The 24,553-nt window shown below is 47.0% G+C and overlaps 1 long non-coding RNA gene across 13 annotated transcripts; it reads right to left on the reverse strand.

The window, feature by feature from the left end:
- Positions 1-978: 978 nt before the first annotated feature.
- LOC130453581 (uncharacterized) lies at positions 979-24,340 on the reverse strand. Of its 13 annotated transcripts, XR_008914471.1 has the most exons (8): positions 24,207-24,340; positions 23,695-23,868; positions 11,342-11,515; positions 7,947-8,124; positions 6,193-6,329; positions 4,507-4,683; positions 2,866-3,402; positions 979-1,197 (listed from the first exon to the last, which is right to left on the reverse strand). It is a non-coding gene; the product is annotated as an uncharacterized LOC130453581 (long non-coding RNA). The 13 variants fall into 13 exon arrangements; XR_008914477.1 differs by lacking the exon at positions 11,342-11,515; XR_008914472.1 differs by lacking the exons at positions 4,507-4,683; positions 6,193-6,329; positions 7,947-8,124; positions 11,342-11,515 and adding exons at positions 16,906-17,082; positions 18,594-18,730; positions 20,349-20,526 and having other exon boundaries at positions 2,866-3,023; positions 24,207-24,339.
- Between the last annotated feature and the right edge of the window lie 213 nt (positions 24,341-24,553).

A 24,553-nucleotide genomic window follows, 5' to 3' on the forward strand; every position in this document is an offset into this window, starting at 1 on the left:
ATTCCCCCTCTAGTCTTATGTATGTGTATGTGTTTGCCTACATCCTTATTCCTTCTTCTTGAACATATATGTAGGATTACCTTCTCTCCTCTCTCTCTCTCTCTCCTCTCCATGTAAGATTTCTCCTCTCAGCTCTTTAAATGCTTAAAACAATCTTCCTGAAACTCTGTTCAAGATAGGATATGTGAAGGTTCCCATGGCTGTGCACAGATTATGTGTCATTCCAAGAGATTTTTAATATACTCATAGAGGAAGCTATATTGAATGACCTCCCATTAATCCAGTTCTTATAAGGGAGTCCTTGTGCCCTCATGTATCATACACATGACTCACAAGGGAGAATAGCATAAGTCTACACACTGAACACATCAGTGCTCATGGTATATGGGCATATTGAAGGAGTCAAGTGATATGGATTCATCCATGTGTAGACAAGAAATCTGCATGCTCACATAGGCAAAGGAGTGGAGAGGAGAATTCATAATAGGAATGTATGAGGGGAACATATCAATATCTGAATGTATGGACTGACAGAAAATGGTGGCCTCCATCAAGGCCATGGTAGGCCGGGTGTCTGAACTGGGGGATGTGTTCTAATTTTGCACCATCTTTTTTTCCATGTGATTTTACATAATAATGAATACACTAAGCCTGTTTTTCCACTGGCTACCCTAAAAATCTTCCCATCCTAATAGTCATAGGAACCCCTACTATTGCCTCCTCCCCATTATTATGAATGAATATGGATGAAAAAATTCTTTAGGAAATGATTGTATTTATGGGTACAGGAGGTTGTGTGGGAATGTCTTTCTCCTAGTCTCGGAGTCTCTGGCCCACTTCCATCCCATCCCTTGGGCATCACTGGTTATCATCGAAAAGAGATCAGATCTGGTTGAGGGGGGGGCTACACTGTGCCCACTCCTTTTTGTGTGTGCATTGCCTTAGATATCTATGAACAGAATTGCTTGCTGGAATCAATTTCGGTGGTGATGAAGTATTTATTGCCCTCCAGGGAAAGCTGTTTCCTATACTCGGAGCCCCAATGCTACATTGAATTGGGCTCCTGCTTCTTAATTCTTGCTCTTCTTCAGTCTTTGTGGAAGCAGAGAGAAACAAGTTGAGTGAGAGATATCCATGATCATTGCATGTCGGGGGAGAAGCACTCTCCCTCTGGCTGGTAGAACATCACAGACTAGTCTAAGGTGGGACAGGAAAGGGCACAATGAGCTGTGGTCAAGAGCTTGTTATTGGGAAGGCTTCCTCCTATCCCACCCTGCACCCCCCCCCCCACCATTCTGCCACCCAAGCAGGACCTTTTGTACAGCTGACAATCTCCCACCTCTATTCTCTGTCCATCATCTCCAGCTTGCTTCCCACCAATGAAGTCCTGTCAATCTGCCCCCACCCTCCTCCCACTCCAAGGCTCTCTGATCCTTTGGCCAACTCTTGACCACCTCTGCCCCATTTGGACTGTCAAAGGCCCTCCTTCACACACATAGCAGTCCCCCTCCCAGAGAGAGAATTGTCTGAGGGCAGGAGAAAAGGACTTTGCCCAGCCTGCTACCTACAAGGTTCAGGAAACGTTGAAGGAGAGCCCAAATGGAGTCAGTTCTGAGTCATCCCAATTTCACAAGTGGAGAAGCCAAGGGATTGTGCTCAGGCTCATCTTGGGGGCTGTCCATCCCCTTTTGACCCAAAGGCCAGGGGAGTGATTGGTCCCTCTCTTAGGCCAGGTTGAAGTCTGAAGCCTGCCAGCATCCCTAGCTCTGAGGGAAATTTCTTCAGCAGCTGTGCTGGAGTAGCTTGCAGGGAATTTGGGCCACTTTAGCTTGGCTCCCAGTGGAAGCAGAGGCCAGGAGATGAAAGGCAGCTACCCTGGCAGGCTCCCAGGCCGTCTTTGACCCTTTGCGGTCTGTGTCAGCCTTGGCCAAGCCCCTGCCTTACTTCTTGACTTCACAGTGTCCCTGAGCCCCCCCCCCCCAGCCACACGCGCCCCCCTCCCGTGGGGCTGTGACAGGTCTGGAGGAACCAGTCCTGGAACTTTTCCCTGCCCTGGGAGCTGTCCCAGGTCCTCAGCTTGTGCTCCCTGCCCACAGGTCTCCCAGCCCGCTGGGCTTAGGGCGGTTCCCCACATCTGTCTCCTGTGCAGTAGCCATTCTCAGCCAGAGGGGGAGCCGTAGCCTAGCGGAGCTGAGCCCTGGCTAGGCGCCCCTCCCCCGCTCAGAGCTGATGGCCAGTGACATCAGCGCTTGGACATTCTGCAGGGCTCCTGTGTCAATTCCCTCCCACCTCCCTCGGCCCCCAACGGGCATCACACCACCCGCCCGCGTGGCCTCAGCTCCTCTCGCGCCACCCCCACCCCCGTCCAGCTCCGCCGCGTGCGCTTCCAGGGGGCTCCCCACGCACCCACTGCGGCTAATCTCCTCGCTCCCACCTTTGCTGCTGCAAGTGGCCTGGTGCGGGGCTGTTACACACTGTGGCCATCACGGGAGCCCGGCATGGACGGAGGGAGGCACAGGCACCGTTATTGCTGCCCGGGGCCCCTCTGCTGTGTGTCCACACGTCCCTGCGTCAGCCCTTCAAAAGCCCACCCCATTGGGCCCGCTGGGTTCTGGTGCACGAGGCCTCCAAGATGGCCGCTGCCCAATCTAGGGGCTTCTGGGGGGCTGTAAGGGGACCCGATAAGGAATCAGCAATCCCTAGAGAGCACGCGGGAGTGCTCAGATCTCAATAGCATGGGAATGCCGCAGAGAATTCAGAATACCATTCTTCAGGAGACCCTCCTCTCATATTCCAGTCTAGGGCTGGGCAGGGCCAATGGGGGAGCACTCATTCAGGCTCAATAAGCAAAGAAGGGAAGCTCACCGAGGAGGAGAGATGTCTGACTCTTCCACCATCGCATTCCATAGGAATGAATATTGCCAGCCTGTGTTGCCTTGGGTTGCCATGACTCTTCTGCCTCAGTCAGGCATGTGTATCTGAAAGTGCCTCTGTGGGCCGCCTTTGGGCTTCTGCCACCGTAACTGCCAATGGATGGGGATGACAACATTTTATGGAGTGATTTGGGGGAACAAGAATTTGCATGTGAGCATGGCAGTGTCTTCTCTGGGTGTGTGGCTGGGTGGGGGCTGGGTGGGGTTTATGTGGGAGTATCCCATGCTGCACTGCAACATTTGTTGGATCCATGGTAGCAGGTTGGAAGATGTCAGGTTGGAGTGGAGACACCTTCTGCTTTGTGCTTTCTTTTAGATTTCTGTTAACTAGAGTATTTGTAGGAATAAGGGTGGGCCTATTAAGAAGGGCCTTTAGCCTTCCTGGGAGGATGCTCTCTCATATCCCTGGCCCCATGTTTACAAATAACTGCACTGGACTCCTGCTTCAGGCCTCATCTTTGTCTTCAGGCTGTTGGCAACAGAGAGACAATGTTAAAGAGAGACTGGCCATAAGGATGACCTCTGCAGGTTGTAGTAGAAGCCTTCTGCCCTGCTTGGAAGAACTTCCCTGATTACACTGTGTGGGAAATGTAGGGGTGATGAGGTCTAGAGCAGGGATTGTGATTCAGCAGGCTTCCATCCCCACCCTGAGTTCCCCTAGAACCCTTCTGCAGCCCAAGCAGGTTCCTTTAAACAGCTTGCAATTCCCACCTTTGTTCAGTCTGTGATCTCCACTTTCCCTGTGATTATTGAAAGCCCAGAAGCCACTCAGTCCATGTCTACCAAGTCTATGTACGTCCCTGTCACTCCATGGTACCCCTATTTACCCATGTACCCCATTTTCTTAATGCACAAGATAACTCCCAAGGCAGCTCATACTCTAGAAGAGGAATTCTCTGAGACCAGAAACATGGACCTTGCCTAGGCTTCTACCTCTACATCCAAGGATCTTGTTCATGGAGGGTCCAGAAATCACGAGGGGGTAAGAAAAAACCTGATTTCCTAAATGAAAGAAATTCTGGGAAGGTCACATCTACCCCAGCCTGATCCAAAGCCCCTTATCACTTGATCTCTTCTCCATGACTGAAGACGCCCAGAAGTCCTGGCTCTATAGGTAATGTCTCTATCTGATTCTGAGGGAACCTGACTCCATGCAGCTTGGATCTCAGAAGAGTTAGCTGCCAAGATGTAATCCATCTACCTTGGCAGACAAGAGTTCGGCACTCTGTACCTGCATTTCCCCTCCTGGCTGTACTGTAACCCTCGTCCAAACCCCTTCCCTTTTGACTTCACTTAGCCTTTTTAATTAAAGGAGAAGGTTGAACCAGATGACCTTTGAGGTCTCTCCCAGCCTCCAGGCCACCCAAATCTCCAAGCCCCTTCAGAGTCCTTTCCTACATCCTTACCCAGCTCCAGTCACCCAGTCAAAGCCTCCTTGCTCTATGACAACAACACTACCAGTCTAAAGCTATTCAACGCACAATCTATGATTTCAGCCTAGAATATTGCCCATGGGTTTCCTGGGCCTTCCTGTCCTGAGCCACAGGTGCCCCCAGGCTACAGGGACTCTCACCTCAGAATGGAAAGCCACAGTCCTGGGTGACCAGTAGGAATTATTTCTTTCCCTTGGGACTGGATTCAGCAGTCTGTTGATTGTGTTTCCCGATGACTTTTCTGACAAGTGAATTTCAGGGTGAACTTTGGGTAAATTCCCAGAATTCTCTCCCCTCTTAGACATCCATTAGCAGCCCTAGGAGGACAAGCAGACAAGAAAAGTGAGTCCAGTCCAGCCAGAGCCTTGTCTTTTTAACCTCTCCTAGCTGATACCTGGTTAGCAGTGAAGTCAGTGCCCACCTTGATCAGGCAGTGGTACTTCTTCCAACAACCCTACCCCACTTTGAATGGTCTCCCACTGAGTTTCTTTCTAATCTCTCTGCCAGCAGTCATTGCTCCTCTAACTCCAATATTCTCAGGCTTCATTTTTCGGTCCCAGCCTCCTTTGCACCTCCCTTATCAACAATGCTAGAAAGCAGCACTTAGGGTTTGGGATTTTCCAGGTGGGTGGGGGGAGATGGAGATTCCTTACTTCTGCTGCTTCCAGGGAGTCTGGCAGAGAGGGAGACTGTGATGTATGGACAGATCCCCTGGGCTGTCTCTATCCCTACACCTCTCCTGCCTCGTATAAGCCCACCCCTTCCAGACAGCATATTATGATATAATGGGGGTCTTTGTGTCATCAGACTTTTCTCATCAGGGGAATCTCTTCATCTCCACCTTCTCATTCCTGCTCTGGATGTCTCGTTGTTTGGTTCTCTCATTCCCATATACAGGAAGTTCAGGCCCATTTCATTGATGTATTTGTTCTCTACATTCCTATGACTCTGGAGTCTCTAATTTATTTTATAACAGAACATTTGTGTGTATAAAAATGTAGAGAATGTATGACATCTCCTGTGTAATGAGGACAGAGAACATATTCAGGGTTCCAAGACCTGCGGCTACCCTGTCCTTATTCCTCTCTAGCATTACTTATACTGGTTCTATTATTTCATGTGCATGACTGACATACCCTGGGTCCTCAAAAATATAAGCAAACATCTTTATTATCCTAAACCTCAATGTCTAGGCGAACGGAGATTCTCTCTGTATTTCTATATATCTACATATATTCTCTCTTATAGATAGATAGAGTTTTTGTCTTCCTTTGAATCATATATGGGCTCTTCTCCCTCTCTGTATACCTGAAAGGCTTCTCCTTCCTCTGCCCCTGGGCTGGGCTCCTATTGGTGTCCACAGACAGTGTCTTATTACTCACATATGGGAGTAAAGAGGGAATATGTGGACCACAGGAAGAGCAATCTAGGTGGAATCAGCTGTCACCAGTGCAGGACTCATATATGATATAAGCTACCCGAGAGCACATGTATGTGAACAAGGAGAAGCACACTTGAATAATCAAATGGCACTTCCCAAGGGAGAATACAGTGAATCTCTGCACCCCAAATACAAGAGTTTTCATACTAATTGGCTCTACATATCACACAGGGAGTCATTAATGCCTAGAAAGGACAGGTCAGTGCTGAGTTCTGCACACCAAGATGTTATAGAGGAGAATTCCTAATATGAATCTATAAAGAGAATACAGCAATGCCGGAATATATGGGGGAAGAGGGAAAGGGTGAATGCTGCTCCATGTTTCAATAAGCAGATAAACAGGGATCCTGATCAGGGGATGATATATCTAAGCCGTACTACTGACCTCTTCTTTGGGATTTTCCAAAGGAATCAACGTGCTCAACTGCTTTCTCCTTTGGCTTTCTCATCTCTCCTTGTATTTCAGGCAGCTGTTTCTGAAAGCCCTTTTATTACACCTGTTTAGTCTTCTCTCCAAGAGTCCTAAAGGATATCAATGAATTTTTTGAAATGATTTAATTGACGGGTACAGGAGAGTGTATATATCTGGTGTGAAAATCTGTATCTATGTCTGTGTCAGTGTGAATATTTGTGTTTGTGTCTCCTGCCTTCTCTCCCATTCCTTGTTGGATGGATCCTTGGTTAGACAGTCGTGAGGATTTATGTAGATCCCAAGCCCATTCCTTGGGTTGGGTTTTCCCTTAAGAATTTCATTTACTACACAATAATTGCTGGAGTGAGTTTTGGGTTTGTTGATATTATACTTAAAATTAAAACCATCCTGGAGAAAAGTTGCCCTCATATATATCTGGTACCATTTGTCCTTTCAAACTGGGACTGGGTTATTTGCTTCTGGCCTCATCTTTCCCCGTTCAACCTTTTTGGAATCAAGGAGACAATATTAGTGAGAGATGTCCTTGAGCTCATCACTTCGAGATGGGGCTAATGTGCTCTTCTTGTTTGCAACAGCCCCACAGACTGGCTCATTGAGGCCATGGAAGTAACACATGTGCCCTGATTTAGGTGCTGTTCCTTCAGACTTCCTATCCTACCCTGATTTCCCCTAGGATCCTTCTGCAGCCCAAGGAGAATCCATTAAACAACTGCACAGTTCCCACCTTTATTCAGTTCATGATCTTCATTTTCCATATAATAGCACTGAATCCATGACTACCACCAAGCCTTTCTTGATCCCTATTCCCTTCATGATACCCATCTTTGCCCTCTCTCTACCCCATTCCTCCTGCCCAAGAACTCCTTCAAGATGCTGAGACCCCAGAGGAGGAATTCTCTGAGATGAGCAACATGGACCTTCACTGAGCTTTACCTCTAAATCCAAGGAATATGTTCAAAGAGGTTCCAGAAATGTATGAGTGGGCTGGGCAAATCCCTGTATTCCTAAGGTCACTTTAAGGGAAGGTCACTTCTCCACTAGGCTGATCCAAACCCCTTAACTTGACCTCTTCTCCTCTATGGTTGAAGACTCCCAAAAGACCTGGCTCTATGGGGAATTTATCTGATTCTGAGGCAACCTGAGTCCATAAAGCTTGGCTCTCAGAAGAGGTAGCTGCCAAGATGTAAGCCAGCTTGCTTGGCAGACACGAGGATCCTGGACTCAGGGCCTGCTTTTGCCCATTCCCTTCCTGGCTGTGTAACCTAGACCAAACCCATCCCCTATTCTTCACTTCATGTAACCCTTTCTGTCAAAAGATTAGGTTGGGGGGTGGGAACGAAAAGAAAATTATCTGTTTCCAATGAATAATGTATGAAAATGACCAAATAAAATAATGTTTTAAAAACAAAAAAACAAAAAAAATTAGGTTGGACAACATGACCTCTGAGACCCCTTCCAGTCTCCATCCTTAAATCTACAAGCCCCTTCAGACTCCTCTCCATCATTGCCTCTCCATCTCCCTTCACCCAAACAGCCTCCTCCCTCTATGACAAAAACGCTGCCAGTCTAATGGTTTTTGGTGAGCCAGGCCTCATCCAACTAGTTCAGGCAATGTTCTATGCCTAAAGTCTACCATAGCCCATGGTTCTCCCTGGAACTTCCTCCTGAGCAACAGGTGTCACCCCTTCCTACTGGGACTGTCTCACCTTGGAATGGAAAGCTGTTGTTCTGGAGGGACTAGCAGGAGTCTTATCTTTCTTTTGAGTCAGGATTCAGCAGTCTGTGGCTTCTATTTCCTCACCACTTCTCTGCCAATTGATCCTCAGAGTTGCCTTTGGGTAGATTTCTGGACCTCTCTCCCCTCTCAGACATCCATTAGCGGCCCTAGGGGAACAAGCAGACAAGAGAAGATGAGTTCTGGCTTGCCAGACCCTCCCCTTGTTAATCCCTCCAATCAGAGATGTGGTGAGCAGTGAAGTTAGTGTCCACCGTGGTGAAGCAGATGTCCTTCTCCCAAAAACCCTGCCCCAATCTCCATGGTCTAGCAATGGGAATCCCACTAAATTCTCTGCCAGAAATCAGTGCCCCTCTCACTCCAACCCTCTCAGGCTCCATTTCCATTCCATCATTCTCCCTGCCTCCTTTTCCATGTTCTCACCATCAATGCTACAAGGGACCCCAAGGGGTTGGGCTTGTTCAGGAAGGTGAGGGGAGATGAAGACTCCTTACTTTTGCTCTCTCCAAGGAGTCTGTCAAGGAGGGAGATGACTATAGTGACTGTGAAGGATGAGCAGAGCGCCAGGGGTGTCTCTATCCCTACACCTCTGCTGCCTCTTATGACCCTGCCCCCTCCACTCAGCATATTATGATGTAATGGGGTCTTTGTGTCATCAGACTATTGTCATCTGGGGGATCTCTGCATCTCCCTCTTCCCTTCCTACTTGGGAGATATCTCAGTATTTGGCTCTATATCCCTATATACAGAGAGATCCAGCCCATTTCATTGATATATCTATTCACTATATGACTCTGGAGTCTCTCACAAAATATGTAAAGGAACATTTGTGTGCATGAGAATTCAGAGAATATATGACATCTCCTGTATCTGAGGATAGAGAATATATTCACATATGTAAGACCTCAGGCTGCCCCCTCCTTATTCCTCTCCAGAATTACTAATAAGTGTTCTAGCAATTCATTTCCAGGTCTTACACTTCCTCTGTCCTTACAACCCCCAGCAGTCATCCCTTATCCTCCTCCTTTCTGTCTAGGCACTCACAGATTCTCTCTATTCATTCCTATATATTGACATATATTCTCTCCAGATAGACAGACAGACAGACAGACAGATAGATAGCCAGACTGATAGAGCTTTATCTTCCTTTCTCTGATTTATATATAATTTCTTCTATCTGAATACCTATAAGGATTCAGCTTCCCCTCCCATTGGGATAGGCTTTGGGTGATGTCCATTGATGCCCACAGACAGTGTCTCATTCCTCACATATGAGGAATCTAGATAGAATCAGTTCTCACCAGTACAGGACTCATTATAGATAAATGGTACCTGGGAACTCACATATGTGAACAAGAACTACAATTGCATAATCATATGGCACTTCCCAAGGGAGAATACAGTGAATTTCTATTCCCCAAATATAGGTGTTTTCATACTTTTTGGCTCCATAGATCACAAAGGGAGTCATTAATGCCTAGAAAGGACTCCTCAGGGCTGTATTCTGGACACGAAGGGAATGTAGAGGAGAATTCCTAATATGAATCTATAAAGAGAACAAAGCAATACCGGAATATATGGGGGAAAGGAGAATGCCTGAGTGCTCCTCTATGACTAAATAACCCAAAAAGACAGGGATCCTGCCCAGGGCATGATAGTTCTGAGCCTTCCACTGACCTATACCATGGGATTTAACATAGGAATCAAAATGCTCAACTCCTTTCCCCTTTGCCTTCCTTAATTTTCCTCCTAACTCGGGTAGATATTTCTCAAGGTCCTTTGAACACTCCCCTTAGTCTTCTCTTCATGATTTCTGAAGGACATCAATGAAAATATTTTTGAAACAATTACATTTAGGAGTAGAGAAATATATGTGAATCTGGTGAGAAAACCTTTATTTATCTCTCTGTCAGTGTGAATATTTGTGTGTCTGTGTTTCCTGCCTTCTTTCCCATCCCTTGTTGGATGGACCCTTGATCAGACAGTAGGGGGGATTTATGTAGACTCCATGCCCATTTTTTGTGATGGGTTTTTCCTTAAGATTTTCATTTACTACAGTAACTGCTGGAGTGAGTTTTGAGCTTGTTGATAACATGCTTGTAACCCTCCTCGGGAAATTGTCCTCATATATTCCTGGTCCTATTCTGGGCTAATGCTTCTGCTCTCATCTTTCCCTCTTCAGCCTCTTTAGAATCATGGTTACAATGTTAGTGAGAGATATCTTTGAGCTGTTCTCTTCAAGATGGGGCAAATCCACTCTTCCTCTTTGGGATAGCCACACAGACTGGTTCAGTGAGCCAATGGAAGTGTCACATTTGCCCTGATTGATGGGCTGTTAATTTAGGCTTCCATCCTGACCCTTCTTTCCCGAAGGACCCATCTCCTGCCCAAGCAAGTTCCTTTAAACAACTCAGAATTCCTACCTTTATTCAGTTTGTAATCTCCATATTGCCTTTGATTATTGATAGCACAAATTCACTCAATTCACATCTACCAAATATTTCTTTATCCCTTTAAAACCATGTTACCCCCTCTTTACCCATCTCTACCCCATTCTTAATGTCCAAGAACTCCTTCAGCAGCTTAGACTCCAGAGGAAGAATTCTTGGAGATCACCAAGGAGGACCTTTCCTAAGCTTTTATCTCCATATCACAAGAAAATGTTCAAAGAGGGTTCCGAAGGAATTAGGGGCATGGGCAATCCCCTACATTTCTAAATGGTAGAAATTCAGGGAAAGACACTTCCACTGCTAAGTGTCTACCCAAGGCTGATCCAACGCCCCTCATGGGCTTGGATGGCCCCTCAACTGATCTCTTCTACATTACTGAAGACTCTCAGAACTCCTGGTTCTATGGCGTAGTTATCCATCTACTTCTCAGGGAGCCCATACAGGGAACCTGAGTCTATGAGTCTTGGCTCTCAGAAGTGGTAGCTGCCAAGATATAAGCCAGCTAGGTTGGCAGATGAGAGAGTTCAGTACTCTGAACCTGGATTTGCCCCTCCTGGCTGTACTGTAACCCTGGTCCAAACCCCTCCCCTATTGACTACACTTAGCCTTTCTATCAAATGATGTCCATACAGATGAGCTCTGAGATCTCTTGTACCCACCAGGCAAACCAAACCTACAATGCCCTTCATACTGCTGTCCTACATCCTTCCCCAGCTCCAGTCACTGAGTCATACAGCCTCCTCCCTCTATGACTAAACAGTACCAGTCTAAAGCCTTTTGGTGGGCCAGCCTCCATCCAGCTAGTTCAACACACATTCTATGCTTTAAGCCTAGAATATACCCCATGGGTTTCCCTGGGCCTTCCTGTCCTGAGCCACAGGTGCCCCCCTCAAAAGTCCCTGTGGGACTGTCTCACCTCAGATTGGAAAGCTATGGTTCTGGTGGGAGCAACAGGGATCTTTTCCCTTCTTTGCACTGGATTCAGCAGTCTGTGGCTTGTGTTTCGTGACCACTTTCCTGATAAGTGCTTCTCAGGATGTTCTTAGGCAAGTCCTGGTTTCTCTGGCTTCTCAGACAAGCATTCCCAGCTCTAAGAGGAAAAGCAGACAAGTGGAGATGAGCCCAGGCTAGACAGACCCTGTTTCCTGCTGAGACCTGATTGGAAGTGATGTCAGAGCCCACCATGATCAGGAAATGGTCATTCTCCCAACCACCCTGCTCCAAGTCTAGTCTCTATTATTTCTCACTGGGCATCCCACTCACATCTCTGCCAGGAGTTAGTGCCCCTCTAAACCCCACACTCGGGGTCCATTTGCCCTCTACCTTTTCCTCTCCCCAGTTCCTTTTTGTCTCCCCTCCACAAGAGGCTCCTAGGTGCCTAGGCCAAGGTGTGGTTTGCAGAGGGAGAGGGAATGTGGGGTTGTCTTACTTCTGCTGTCTAGTGAGACTATCAAGGAGAGAGATGACCACAGGACCTTGACAGATTACCAGAGACCCTGGACTGACTGTTTCAATATGTTTGCCCAACTCTCCCTTTTATTACCCCTCCTAGTCAGCATACTATGATGTAATGGAGTCTATGTGTCCTCACACTATTCCTGGCAAGGCTTTCTCTGCATTTTTCCCTTCACTTTGTGCTCAAGAGCCCTCAGTGATTGGCTGTATAAGCCTATATACACAAAGAGCAGGCCCATTTCATTTATATAGCAACATAATCTCTTCATTCCTGTCTCTAGATTCTGATCCAGAGGATACTTATGTTGAAATGAAATATTTCATATCTCCCATTGATGAGAACCTTTAATAAAGAAACCACAAGATATGTTCTGCCTTCCTTTCACTTCATTCCAGGCCAGGAATTTTCAGATATTCATTCTATCCCCTCCTTTATTATCTTTAGTTTTTCTATTGCCCCATCCACCTCATCCATCATTCTCTCTGTTGCTATGGATATGAATATTTCCTCATTCCCCCTCTAGTCTTATGTATGTGTATGTGTGTGCCTACATCCTTATTCCTTCTTCCTGAACATACATGTAGGATTACCTTCTCTCCTCTCTATACAAGATTTCTCCTGTCAGCTCTTTAAATGCTTAAAACAATCTTCCTGAAACTCTGTTCAAGATAGGATATGTGAAGGTTCCCATGGCTGTGTGCAGAGTATGTGTCATTCCAAGAGATTTTTAATATACTCATAGAGGAAGCTAGATTGAATGACCTCCCATTAATCCAGTTCTTATACGGGAGTCCTTGTGCCCTCATGTATCATACACATGACTCACAAGGGAGAATAGCATAAGTCTAGACACTGAACACATCAGTGCTCATGGTATATGGGCATATTGAAGGAGTCAAGTGATATGGATTCATCCATGTGTAGACAAAAAATCTGCATGCTCACATAGGCAAAGGAGGAGTGGAGAGGAGAATTCATAATAGGAATGTATGGGGGGAACATAACATCTGAATGTATGGACTGACAGAAAATGGTGGCCTCCATCAAGGCCATGGTAGGCCGGGTGTCTCAACTGGGGGATGTGTTCTAATTTTCCACCATCTTTTTTTCCATGTGATTTTACATAATAATGAATACACTAAGCCTGTTTTTCCATTGGCTACCCTAAAAATCTTCCCATCCTAATAGTCATAGGAACCCCTACTATTGCCTCTTCCCCATTATTATGAATGAATATGGATGAAAAAATTCTTTAGGAAATGATTGTATTTATGGGTACAGGAGGTTGTGTGGGAATGTCTTTCTCCTAGTCTCTGAGTCTCTGGCCCACTTCCATCCCATCCCTTGGGCATAACTGGTTATCATCGAGAAGAGATCAGATCTGGTTGGGGGGCTACACTGTGCCCACTCCTTTTTGTGTGTGCATTGCCTTAGATATCTATGAACAGAATTGCTTGCTGGAATCAATTTCGGTGGTGATGAAGTATTTATTGCCCTCCAGGGAAAGCTGTTCCGTATACTCTGAGCCCCAATGCTACATTGAATTGGGCTCCTGCTTCTTAATTCTTGCTCTTCTTCAGTCTTTGTGGAAGCAGAGAGAAACAAGTTGAGTGAGAGATATCCATGATCTTTGCATGTCGGGGGAGAAGCAATCTCCCTGTGGCTGGTAGAACATCACAGACTAGTCTAAGGTGGGACAGGAAAGGGCACAATGAGCTGTGGTCAAGAGCTTGTTATTGGGAAGGCTTCCTCCTATCCCACCCTGCATCCCCCCCCCCACCATTCTGCCACCCAAGCAGGACCTTTTGTACAGCTGACAATCTCCCACCTCTATTCTCTGTCCCTCATCTCCAGCTTGCTTCCCACCAATGAAGTCCTGTCAATCTGCCCCCACCCTCCACCCACTCCAAGGCTCTCTGATCCTTTGGCCAACTCTTGACCACCTCTGCCCCATTTGGACTGTGAAAGGCCCTCCTTCACACACATAGCAGTCCCCCTCCCAGAGAGAGAATTGTCTGAGGGCAGGAGAAAAGGACTTTGCCCAGCCTGCTACCTACAAGGTTCAGGAAACGTTGAAGGAGAGCCCAAATGGAGTCAGTTCTGAGTCATCCCAATTTCACAAGTGGAGAAGCCAAGGGATTGTGCTCAGGCTCATCTTGGGGGCTGTCCATCCCCTTTTGACCCAAAGGCCAGGGGAGTGATTGGTCCCTCTCTTAGGCCAGGTTGAAGTCTGAAGCCTGCCAGCATCCCTAGCTCTGAGGGAAATTTCTTCAGCAGCTGTGCTGGAGTAGCTTGCAGGGAATTTGGGCCACTTTAGCTTGGCTCTCAGTGGAAGCAGAGCCCAGGAGATGAAAGGCAGCTACCCTGGCAGGCTCCAAGGCCGTCTTTGGCCCTTTGCTGTCTGTGTGAGCCTTGGCCAAGCCCCTGCCTTACTTCTTGTCTTCACAGTGTCCCTGAGGCCCCCCCCCTTCCCCCGCCAGAGCCACACGTGCCCCCCTCCCGCTGGGCTGTGACAGGTCTGGAGGAACCAGTCCTGGACCTTTTCCCTGCCCTGGGAGCTGTCCCAGGTCCTCAGCTTGTGCTCCCTGCCCACAGATCACCCAGGTTCAGGCAGCTGAGCCTGGGCTGGGCTTAGGGCGGTTCCCCACATCTGTCTCCTGTGCAGTAGCCATTCTCAGCCAGAGGGGGAGCCGTAGCCTAGCGGAGCTGAGCCCTGGCTAGGCGCCCCTCCCCCTCTCAGAGCTGATGGCCAGTGACGTCAGCGCTTGGACATTCTGCAGGGCTCCTGCGTCAACTCCCTCCCACCTCCCTCGGCCCCCAACGGGCATCACCCGCCCACCCGCCTGGCCTCAGCTCCTCTCGCGCCACCCCCCACCCACGTCCGGCTCCGCCGCATGTGCTTCCAGGCGGCTCCGCACGCACCCACTGCGGCTCATCTCCTCGCTCCCACCTTTGCTGCTGCAAGTGGCCTGGTGCGGGGCTGTTACACACTGTGGCCATCCCGGGAGCCCGGCATGGACGGAGGGAGGCACAGGCACCCTTATTGCTGCCCGGGGCCCCTCTGCTGTGTGTCCACACGTCCCTGCGTCAGCCCTTCAAAAGCCCACCCCATTGGGCCCGCTGGGTTCTGGTGCACGAGGCCTCCAACATGGCCGCTGCCCAATCTAGGGGCTTCTGGGGGGCTGTAAGGGGGCCCGATAAGGAATCAGCAATCCCTACAGAGCACGCGGGAGTGCTCAGATCTCAATAGCATGGGAATGCCGCAGAGAATTCAGAATACCATTCTTCAGGAGACCCTCCTCTCATATTCCAGTCTAGGGCTGGGCAGGGCCAATGGGGGAGCACTCATTCAGGCTCAATAAGCAAAGAAGGGAAGCTCACCGAGGAGGAGAGATGTCTGACTCTTCCACCATCGCATTCCATAGGAATGAATATTGCCAGCCTGTGTTGCCTTGGGTTGCCATGACTCTTCTGCCTCAGTCAGGCATGTGTATCTGAAAGTGCCTCTGTGGGCCGCCTTCGGGCTTCTGCCACCGTAACTGCCAATGGATGGGGATGACAACATTCTATGGAGTGATTTGGGGGAACAAGAATTTGCATGTGAGCATGGCAGTGTCTTCTCTGGGTGTGTGGCTGGCTGAGGGGCTGGGTGGGGTTCATGTGGGAGTATCCCATGCTGCACTGCAACATTTGTTGGATCCATGGTAGCAGGTTGGAAGATGTCAGGTTGGAGTGGAGACACCTTCTGCTTTGTGCTTTCTTTTAGATTTCTGTTAACTAGAGTATTTGTAGGAATAAGGGTGGGCCTATTAAGAAGGGCCTTTAGCCTTCCTGGGAGGATGCTCTCTCATATCCCTGGCCCCACGTTTACAAATAACTGCACTGGACTCCTGCTTCAGGCCTCATCTTTGTCTTCAGGCTGTTGGCAACAGAGAGACAATGTCAAAGAGAGACTGTCCATAACATTGACCTCTGCAGGTTGTAGTAGAAGCCTTCTCCCCTGCTTGGAGGAACTTCCCTGATTACACTGTGTGGGAAATGTAGGGGCTGATGAGGTCTAGAGCAGGGATTGTGATTCAGCAGGCTTCCATCCCCACCCTGAGTTCCCCTAGAACCCTTCTGCAGCCCAAGCAGGTTCCTTTAAACAGCTTGCAATTCCCACCTTTGTTCAGTCTGTGATCTCCACTTTCCCTGTGATTATTGAAAGCCCAGAAGCCACTCAGTCCACGTCTACCAAGTCTTTGTACGTCCCTGTCACTCCATGGTACCCCTCTTTGCCCATCTACCCCATTTTCTTCATGCCCAAGATAACTCTTTCAGCAGCTCATAATCTAGAAGAGGAATTCTCTGAGACCAGAAACATGGACCTTGCCTAGGCTTCTACCTCTACATCCAAGGATCTTGTTCATGGAGGGTCCAGAAATCACGAGGGGGTGAGAAGATCCCTGATTTCCTAAATGAAAGAAATTCTGGCAAGGTCTCACCTACACCAGCCTTTTCCAAAGCCCCTTATCACTTGATCTCTTCTCCATGACTGAAGACTCCCAGAAGTCCTGGCTCTATGGGGAATGCCTCCACCTGATTCTGAGGGAACCTGAGTCCCTGCAGCTTGGATCTCAGAAGAGTTAGCTGCCAAGATGTAATCCATCTAGCTTGGCAGACAAGAGTTCGGCACTCTGAACCTGCATTTCCCCTCCTGGCTGTACTGTAACCCTCATCCAAACCCCTTCCCTTTTGACTTCACTTAGCCTTTTTAATTAAAAGAGAAGGTTGAACCAGATGACCTCTGAGGTCTCTCCCAGCCTCCACGCCACCCAAATCTCCAAACCCCTTCAGAGTCCTTTCCTACATCCTTCCCCAGCTCCCGTCACCCAGTCAAAGCCTCCTTGCTCTATGACAACAACACTACCAGTCTAAAGCTATTCAACGCACAATCTATGATTTCAGCCTAGAATATTGCCCATGGGTTTCCTGGGCCTTCCTGTCCTGAGCCACAGGTGCCCCCAGGCTACAGGGACTCTCACCTCAGAATGGAAAGCCACAGTCCTGGGTGACCAGTAGGAATCATTTCTTTCCCTTGGGACTGGATTCAGCAGTCTGTTGATTGTGTTTCCCGATGACTTTTCTGACAAGTGAATTTCAGGGTGAACTTTGGGTAAATTCCCAGAATTCTCTCCCCTCTTAGACATCCATTAGCAGCCCTAGGAGGACAAGCAGACAAGAAAAGGTGAGTCCAGTCCAGCCAGAGCCTTGTCTTTTTAACCTCTCCTAGCTGATACCTGAGTAGCAGTGAAGTCAGTGCCCATCTTGATCAGGCAGTGGTACTTCTTCCAACAACCCTACGCCACTTTGAATGGTCTCCCACTGAGTTTCTTTCTAATCTCTCTGCCAGCAGTCATTGCTCCTCTAACTCCAATATTCTCAGGCTTCATTTTTCGGTCCCAGCCTCCTTTTCCCCTCCCTTATCAACAATGCTAGAAAAGCAGCACTTAGGGTTTGGGATTTTCCAGGTGGGTGGGGGGAGATGGAGATTCCTTACTTCTGCTGCTTCCAGGGAGTCTGGCAGAGAGGGAGACTGTGATGTATGGACAGATCCCCTGGGCTGTCTCTATCCCTACACCTCTCCTGCCTCGTATAAGCCCACCCCTTCCAGACAGCATATTATGATATAATGGGGGTCTTTGTTTCATCAGACTTTTCTCATCAGGGGAATCTCTTCATCTCCACCTTCTCATTCCTGCTCTGGATGTCTCGTTGTTTGGTTCTCTCATTCCCATATACAGGAAGTTCAGGCCCATTTCATTGATGTATTTGTTCTCTCCATTCCTATGACTCTGGAGTCTCTAATTTATTTTATAACAGAACATTTGTGTGTATAAAAATGTAGAGAATGTATGACATCTCCTGTGTAATGAGGACAGAGAACATATTCAGGGTTCCAAGACCTGCGGCTACCCTGTCCTTATTCCTCTCTAGCATTACTTATACTGGTTCTATTATTTCATGTGCATGACTGACATACCCTGGGTCCTCAAAAATATAAGCAAACATCTTTATTATCCTAAACCTCAATGTCTAGGCGAACGGAGATTCTCTCTGTATTTCTATATATCTACATATATTCTCTCTTATAGATAGATAGAGTTTTCGTCTTCCTCTGAATCATATATGGGCTCTTCTCCCTCTCTGTATACCTGAAAGGCTTCTCCTTCCTCTCCCCCTGGGCTGGGCTCCTATTGGTGTCCACAGACAGTGTCTTATTACTCACATATGGGAGTAAAGAGGGAATATTTGGACCACAGGAAGAGCAATCTAGGTGGAATCAGCTCTCACCAGTGCAGGACTCATATATGATATAAGCTACCCGAGAGCACATGTATGTGAACAAGGAGAAGCACACTTGAATAATCAAATGGCACTTCCCAAGGGAGAATACAGTGAATCTCTGCACCCCAAATACAAGAGTTTTCATACTAATTGGCTCTACATATCACACAGGGAGTCATTAATGCCCAGAAAGGACAGGTCAGTGCTGAATTCTGCACACCAAGATGGTATAGAGGAGAATTCCTAATATGAATCTATAAAGAGAATACAGCAATAACAGAATATATGGGGGAAGAGAGAAAGGCTGAGTGCTGCTCCATGTTTCAATAACCAGATAAACAGGGATCCTGATCAGGGGATGATATATCTAAGCCGTACTACTGACCTCTTCTTTGGGATTTTCCAAAGGAATCAACGTGCTCAACTGCTTTCTCCTTTGGCTTTCTCATCCCTTCTTGTATTTCAGGCAGCTGTTTCTGAAAGCCCTTTTTTTACACCTGTTTAGTCTTCTCTCCAAGATTCCTGAAACATATCAATGAATTTTTTTAAAATGATTTAATTAACGGGTACAGGAGAGTGTGTATATCTGGAGTGAAAATCTGTATCTATGTCTGTGTCAGTGTGAATATTTGTGTTTGTGTCTCCTGCCTTCTCTCCCATTCCTTGTTGGATGGATCCTTGGTTAGACAGTAGTGAGGATTTATGTAGATCCCAAGCCCATTCCTTGGGTTGGGTTTTCCCTTATGAATTTCATTTACTACATAATAATTGCTGGAGTGAGTTTTGGGTTTGTTGATATTATACTTAAAATTAAAACCATACTGGAGAAAAGTTGCCCTCATATATATCTGGTCCCATTTGTCCTTTCAAATTGGGACTGGGTTATTTGCTTCTGGCCTCATCTTTCCCCGTTCAACCTTTTTGGAATCAAGGAGACAATATTAGTGAGAGATGTCCTTGATCTGATCACTTCTAGATGGGGCTAATGTCCTCTTCCTGTTTGCAATACCCCACAGACTGGCTCATTGAGGCCATGGAAGTGTCACATGTGCCCTGATTTAGGTGCTGTTCCTTCAGACTTCCTATCCTACCCTGATTTCCCCTAGGATCCTTCTGCAGCCCAAGGAGAATCCATTAAACAACTCAATAGTTCCCACCTTTATTCAGTTCATGATCTTCATTTTCCATATAATAGCACTGAATCCATGACTACCACCAAGCCTTTCTTGATCCCTATTCCTTTCATGATACCCATCTATGACCAATCTCTCTACCCCATTCCTTCTGTCCAAGAACTCCTTCAACATGCTGAGTCCCCAGAGGAGGAATTCTCTGAGATCAGCTACATGGATCTTGACTGAGCTTTACCTCTAAATCCAAGGAATATGTTCAAAGAGGTTCCAGAAATGTAAGAGTGGGATGGGCAAATCCCTGTATTCCTAAGGTCACTTTAAGGGAAGGTCACTTCTCCACTAGGCTGATCTAAACCCCTTACTTGACCTCTTCTCCTCTATGGTTGAAGACTCCCAAAAGACCTGGCACTATGGGGAATTTATCTGATTCTGAGGCAACCTGAGTCCATAAAGCTTGGCTCTCAGAAGAGGTAGCTGCCAAGATGTAAGCCAGCTTGCTTGGTAGACAAGAGGATCCTGGACTCAGGGCCTGCTTTTGCCCATTCCCTTCCTGGCTGTGTAACCTAGACCAAACTCCTCCCCTATTCTTCACTTCATGTAACCCTTTCTGTCAAAAGATTAGGTTGGGGGGTGGGAACGAAAAGAAAATTATCTGTTTCCAATGAATAATGTATGAAAATGACCAAATAAAATAATGTTTTTAAAACAAAAAAAACAAAAAAATTAGGTTGGACAACATGACCTCTGAGATCCCTTCCAGCCTCCATCCTCAAATCTACAAGCCCCTTCAGACTCCTCTCCATCATTGCCTCTCCATCTCCCTTCACCCAAACAGCCTACTCCCTCTATGACAAAAACGCTGCCAGTCTAATGGTTTTTGGTGAGCCAGGCCTCATCCAACTAGTTCAGGCAATGTTCTATGCCTAAAGTCTACCATAGCCCATGGTTCTCCCTGGACCTTCCTCCTGAGCAACAGGTGTCACCCCTTCCTACTGGGACTGTCTCACCTCCGAATGGAAAGCTGTTGTTCTGGAGGGACTAGCAGGGGTCTTATCTTTCTTTTGAGTCAGGATTCAGCAGTCTATGGCTTCTATTTCCTCACCACTTCTCTGCCAATTGATCCTCAGAGTTGCCTTTGGGTAGATTTCTGGACCTCTCTCCCCTCTCAGACATCCAATAGCGGCCCTAGGGGAACAAGCAGACAAGAGAAGATGAGGTCTGGCTTGCCAGACCCTCTGCTTGTAAATCTCTCCAATCAGAGATGTGGTGAGCAGTGAAGTCAGTGTCCACCTTGGTGAGGCAGAGGTCCTTCTCCCAAAAACCCTACCCCAAACACCATGGTCTAGCAATGGGAATCCCACTAAATTCTTTGCCAGAAATCAGTGCCCCTCTCACTCCAACCCTCTCAGGCTTCATTTCCATTCCATCATTCTCCCTTCCTGCCTCCTTTTCCATTTTCTCACCATCAATGCTACAAGGGACCCCAAGGGGTTGGGCTTGTTCAGGAAGGTGAGGTGAGATGGAGACTCCTTACTTTTGCTCTCTCCAAGGAGTCTGTCAAGGAGGGAGATGACTATAGTGACTGTGAAGGATGAGCAGAGCGCCAGGGCTGTCTCTATCCCTACACCTCTGCTGCCTCTTATGACCCTGCCCCCTCCACTCAGCATATTATGATGTAATGGGGTCTTTGTGTCATCAGACTATTCTCATCAGGGGGATCTCTGCATCTCCCTCTTCCCTTCCTACTTGGGAGATATCTCAGTATTTGGCTCTATATCCCTATATACAGAGAGATCCAGCCCATTTCATTGATATATCTATTCACTATATGACTCTGGAGTCTCTCACATAATATGTAAAGGAACATCTGTGTGCATGAGAATTCAGAGAATATATGACATCTCCTGTATCTAAGGATAGAGAATATATTCACATATGTAAGACCTCAGGCTGCCCCCTCCTTATTCCTCTCCAGAATTACTAATAAGTGTTCTAGCAAGTCATTTCCAGGTCTTACACTTCCTCTGTCCTCACAACCCCCAGCAATCATCCCTTATCCTCCTCCTTCCTGTCTAGGCACTCACAGATTCTCTCTATTCATTCCTATATATTGACATATATTCTCTCCAGATAGACAGACAGATAGATAGCCAGACAGATAGACAGAGCTTTATCTTCCTTTCTCTGATTTATATGTAATTTCTTCTTTCTGTATTCCTCAAAGGATTTGGCTTCCCCTCCCCTTGGCATAGACTTTGGCTGATGTCCATTGATGCCCACAGACAGTGTCTCATTCCTCACATATGAGGAATCTAGATAGAATCAGTTCTCACCAGTACAGGACTCATTATAGATAAATGGTACCTGGGAACTCACATATGTGAACAAGAACTACAATTGCACAATCATATGGCACTTCCCAAGGGAGAATACAGTGAATTTCTATTCCCCAAATATAGGTGTTTTCATACGTTTTGGCTCCATAGATCACAAAGGGAGTCAGTAATGCCTAGAAAGGACTCGTCAGGGCTGTATTCTGGACATGAAGGGAATGTAGAGGAGAATTCCTAATATGAATCTATAAAGAGAACAAAGCAATACCGGAATATATGAGGGAAAGGAGAATGCCTGAGTGTTCCTCCATGACTAAATAACCCCAAAAGACAGGGATCCTGCCCAGGGCATGATAGTTCTGAGCCTTCCACTGACCTCTTCCATGGGATTTAACATAGGAATCAAAGTGCTCAACTCCTTTCCCCTTTGGCTTCCTCAATTTTCCTCCTAACTCAGGTAGGCCCTTTTGACACCCCCTTTTGTCTTCTCTTCATGATTTCTGAAGGATATCAATGAAAATATTTTTGAGACAATTGCATTGAGGGGTAGAGCAATTCATGTGAATCTGGTATGAAAGTCTTTATTTATCTCTAAGTCAGTGTGAATATTTGTGTGTGTGTGTTTCCTGCCTTCTCTCCCATCCCTTGTTGGATGGATCCTTAATCAGACAGTTGTGGGGATTTATGTAGACTCCACACCCATTTTTTGTGTTAGGTTTTCCCTTAAGATTTTTTTTTACTACAGTAATTTCTGGAGTGAGTTTGGGGTTGTTGATAAAATGCTTATAACCCCTCCTCAGGAAATTGTCCTCATATATTCCTGGTCCCATTTGTCCTGACAAATTGGACTGGGCTGGTGCTTCTGGCCTCATCTTTCCCTCTTCAGCCTTTTTAGAATCATGGTTACAATGTTAGTGAGAGATATCTTTGAGCTGATCTCTTCAAGATGGGGCAAATCCACTCTTTGGGATAGCCACACAGACTGGCTCAATAAGCCAATGGAAGCGTCACATTTGCCCTGATCAATGGGCTGTTAATTTAGGCTTCCATCCTGACCCTTCTTTCCCTAAAGGACCCATCTGCCGCCCAAGCAAGTTCCTTTAAACAACTCAGAATTCCTACCTTTATTCAGTTTGTAATCTCCACATTGCATTTGATTATTGATAGCCCAAACTCACTCAACTCATATCTACCAAATATCTCTACCTCATTCTTAATGTCCAAAAAATCCTTCAGCAGCTTAGACTCCAGAGGAGGAATTCTTGGACATCACCAAAATGGACCTTTCCTAAGCTTTTACCTCCATATCACAGGAAAATGTTCAAAGAGGGTTCCGAAGGAATTAGGGGCATGGGCAATTCCCTACATTTCTAAATGGTAGAAATTCAGGGAAAGACACTTCCACTGCTAAGTGTCTACCCAAGGCTGATCCAACGCCCCTCAGGGGCTTGGATGGCCCCTCAACTGATCTCTTCTACATTACTGAAGACTCTCAGAAGTCCTGGTTCTATGGCGTATTTATCCATCTACTTCTCAGGGAGCCCATCCAGGGAACCTGAGTCTATGAGTCTTGGCTCTCAGAAGTGGTAGCTGCCAAGATATAAGCCAGCTAGCTTGGCAGACAAGAGAGTTCAGTACTCTGAACCTGGATTTGCCCCTCCTGGCTGTACTGTAACCCTGGTCCAAACCCCTCCCCTATTGACTTCACTTAGCCTTTCTATCAAATGAGGTCCGTACAGATGAGCTCTGAGATCTCTTGTACCCACCAGGCAAACAAACCTACAATGCCCTTCATACTCCTGTCCTACATCCTTCCCTAGCTCCAGTCACTGAGTCATACAGCCTCCTTCCACTATGACAAAACAGTACCAGTCTAAAGCCTTTTGGTGGGCCAGCCTCCATCCAGCTAGTTCAACACACGTTCTATGCTTTAAGCCTAGAATATACCCCATGGGTTTCCCTGGGCCTTCCTGTCCTGAGCCACAGGTGCCCCCCTCAAATGCTACAGGGACTGTCTCACCTCAGAATGGAAAGCTATGGTTCTGGTGGGAGCAGCAGGGATCTTTTCCCTTCTTTGCACTGGATTCAGCAATCTGTGGCTTGTGTTTCGTGACCACTTTCCTGATTACTGCTTCTCAGGATGTTCTTAGGCAAGTCCTGGTTTCTCTGGCTTCTCAGACAAGCATTCCCAGCTCTAAGAGGAAAAGCAGACAAGTGGAGATGAGTCTAGGCTAGACAGACCCTGTTTCCTGCTGACACCTGATTGGAAGTGATGTCAGAGCCCACCTTGATCAGGAAATGGTCATTCTCCCAACTACCCTGCTCCAAGTCTAGTCTCTATTATTTCTCACTGGGCATCCCACTCACATCTCTGCCAGGAGTTAGTGCCCCTCTAAACCCCACACTCGGGGTCCATTTGCCCTCTACCTTTTCCTCTCCCCAGTTCCTTTTTTCTCCCCTCCACAAGAGGCTCCTAGGTGCCTAGGCCAAGGTGTGGTTTGCAGAGGGAGAGGGAATGTGGGGTTCTCTTACTTCTGCTGTCTAGTGAGACTATCAAGGAGAGAGATGACCACAGGACCTTGACAGATTACCGGAGACCCTGGACTGACTGTTTCAATATGTTTGCCCCATTCTCCCTTTATTACCCCTCCTAGTCAGCATACTATGATGTAATGGAGTCTATGTGTCCTCACACTATTCCTGGCAAGGCTTTCTCTGCATTTTTCCCTTCACTTTGTGCTCCAGAGCCCTCAGTGATTGGCTGTATAAGCCTATATACACAAAGAGCAGGCCCATTTCATTTATATAGCAACATAATCTCTTCATTCCTGTCTCTAGATTCTGATCCAGAGGATACTTATGTTGAAATGAAATATTTC

This window comes from Monodelphis domestica, chromosome X (assembly GCF_027887165.1).
Source record: "Monodelphis domestica isolate mMonDom1 chromosome X, mMonDom1.pri, whole genome shotgun sequence".
NCBI lineage: Eukaryota > Metazoa > Chordata > Mammalia > Didelphimorphia > Didelphidae > Monodelphis > Monodelphis domestica.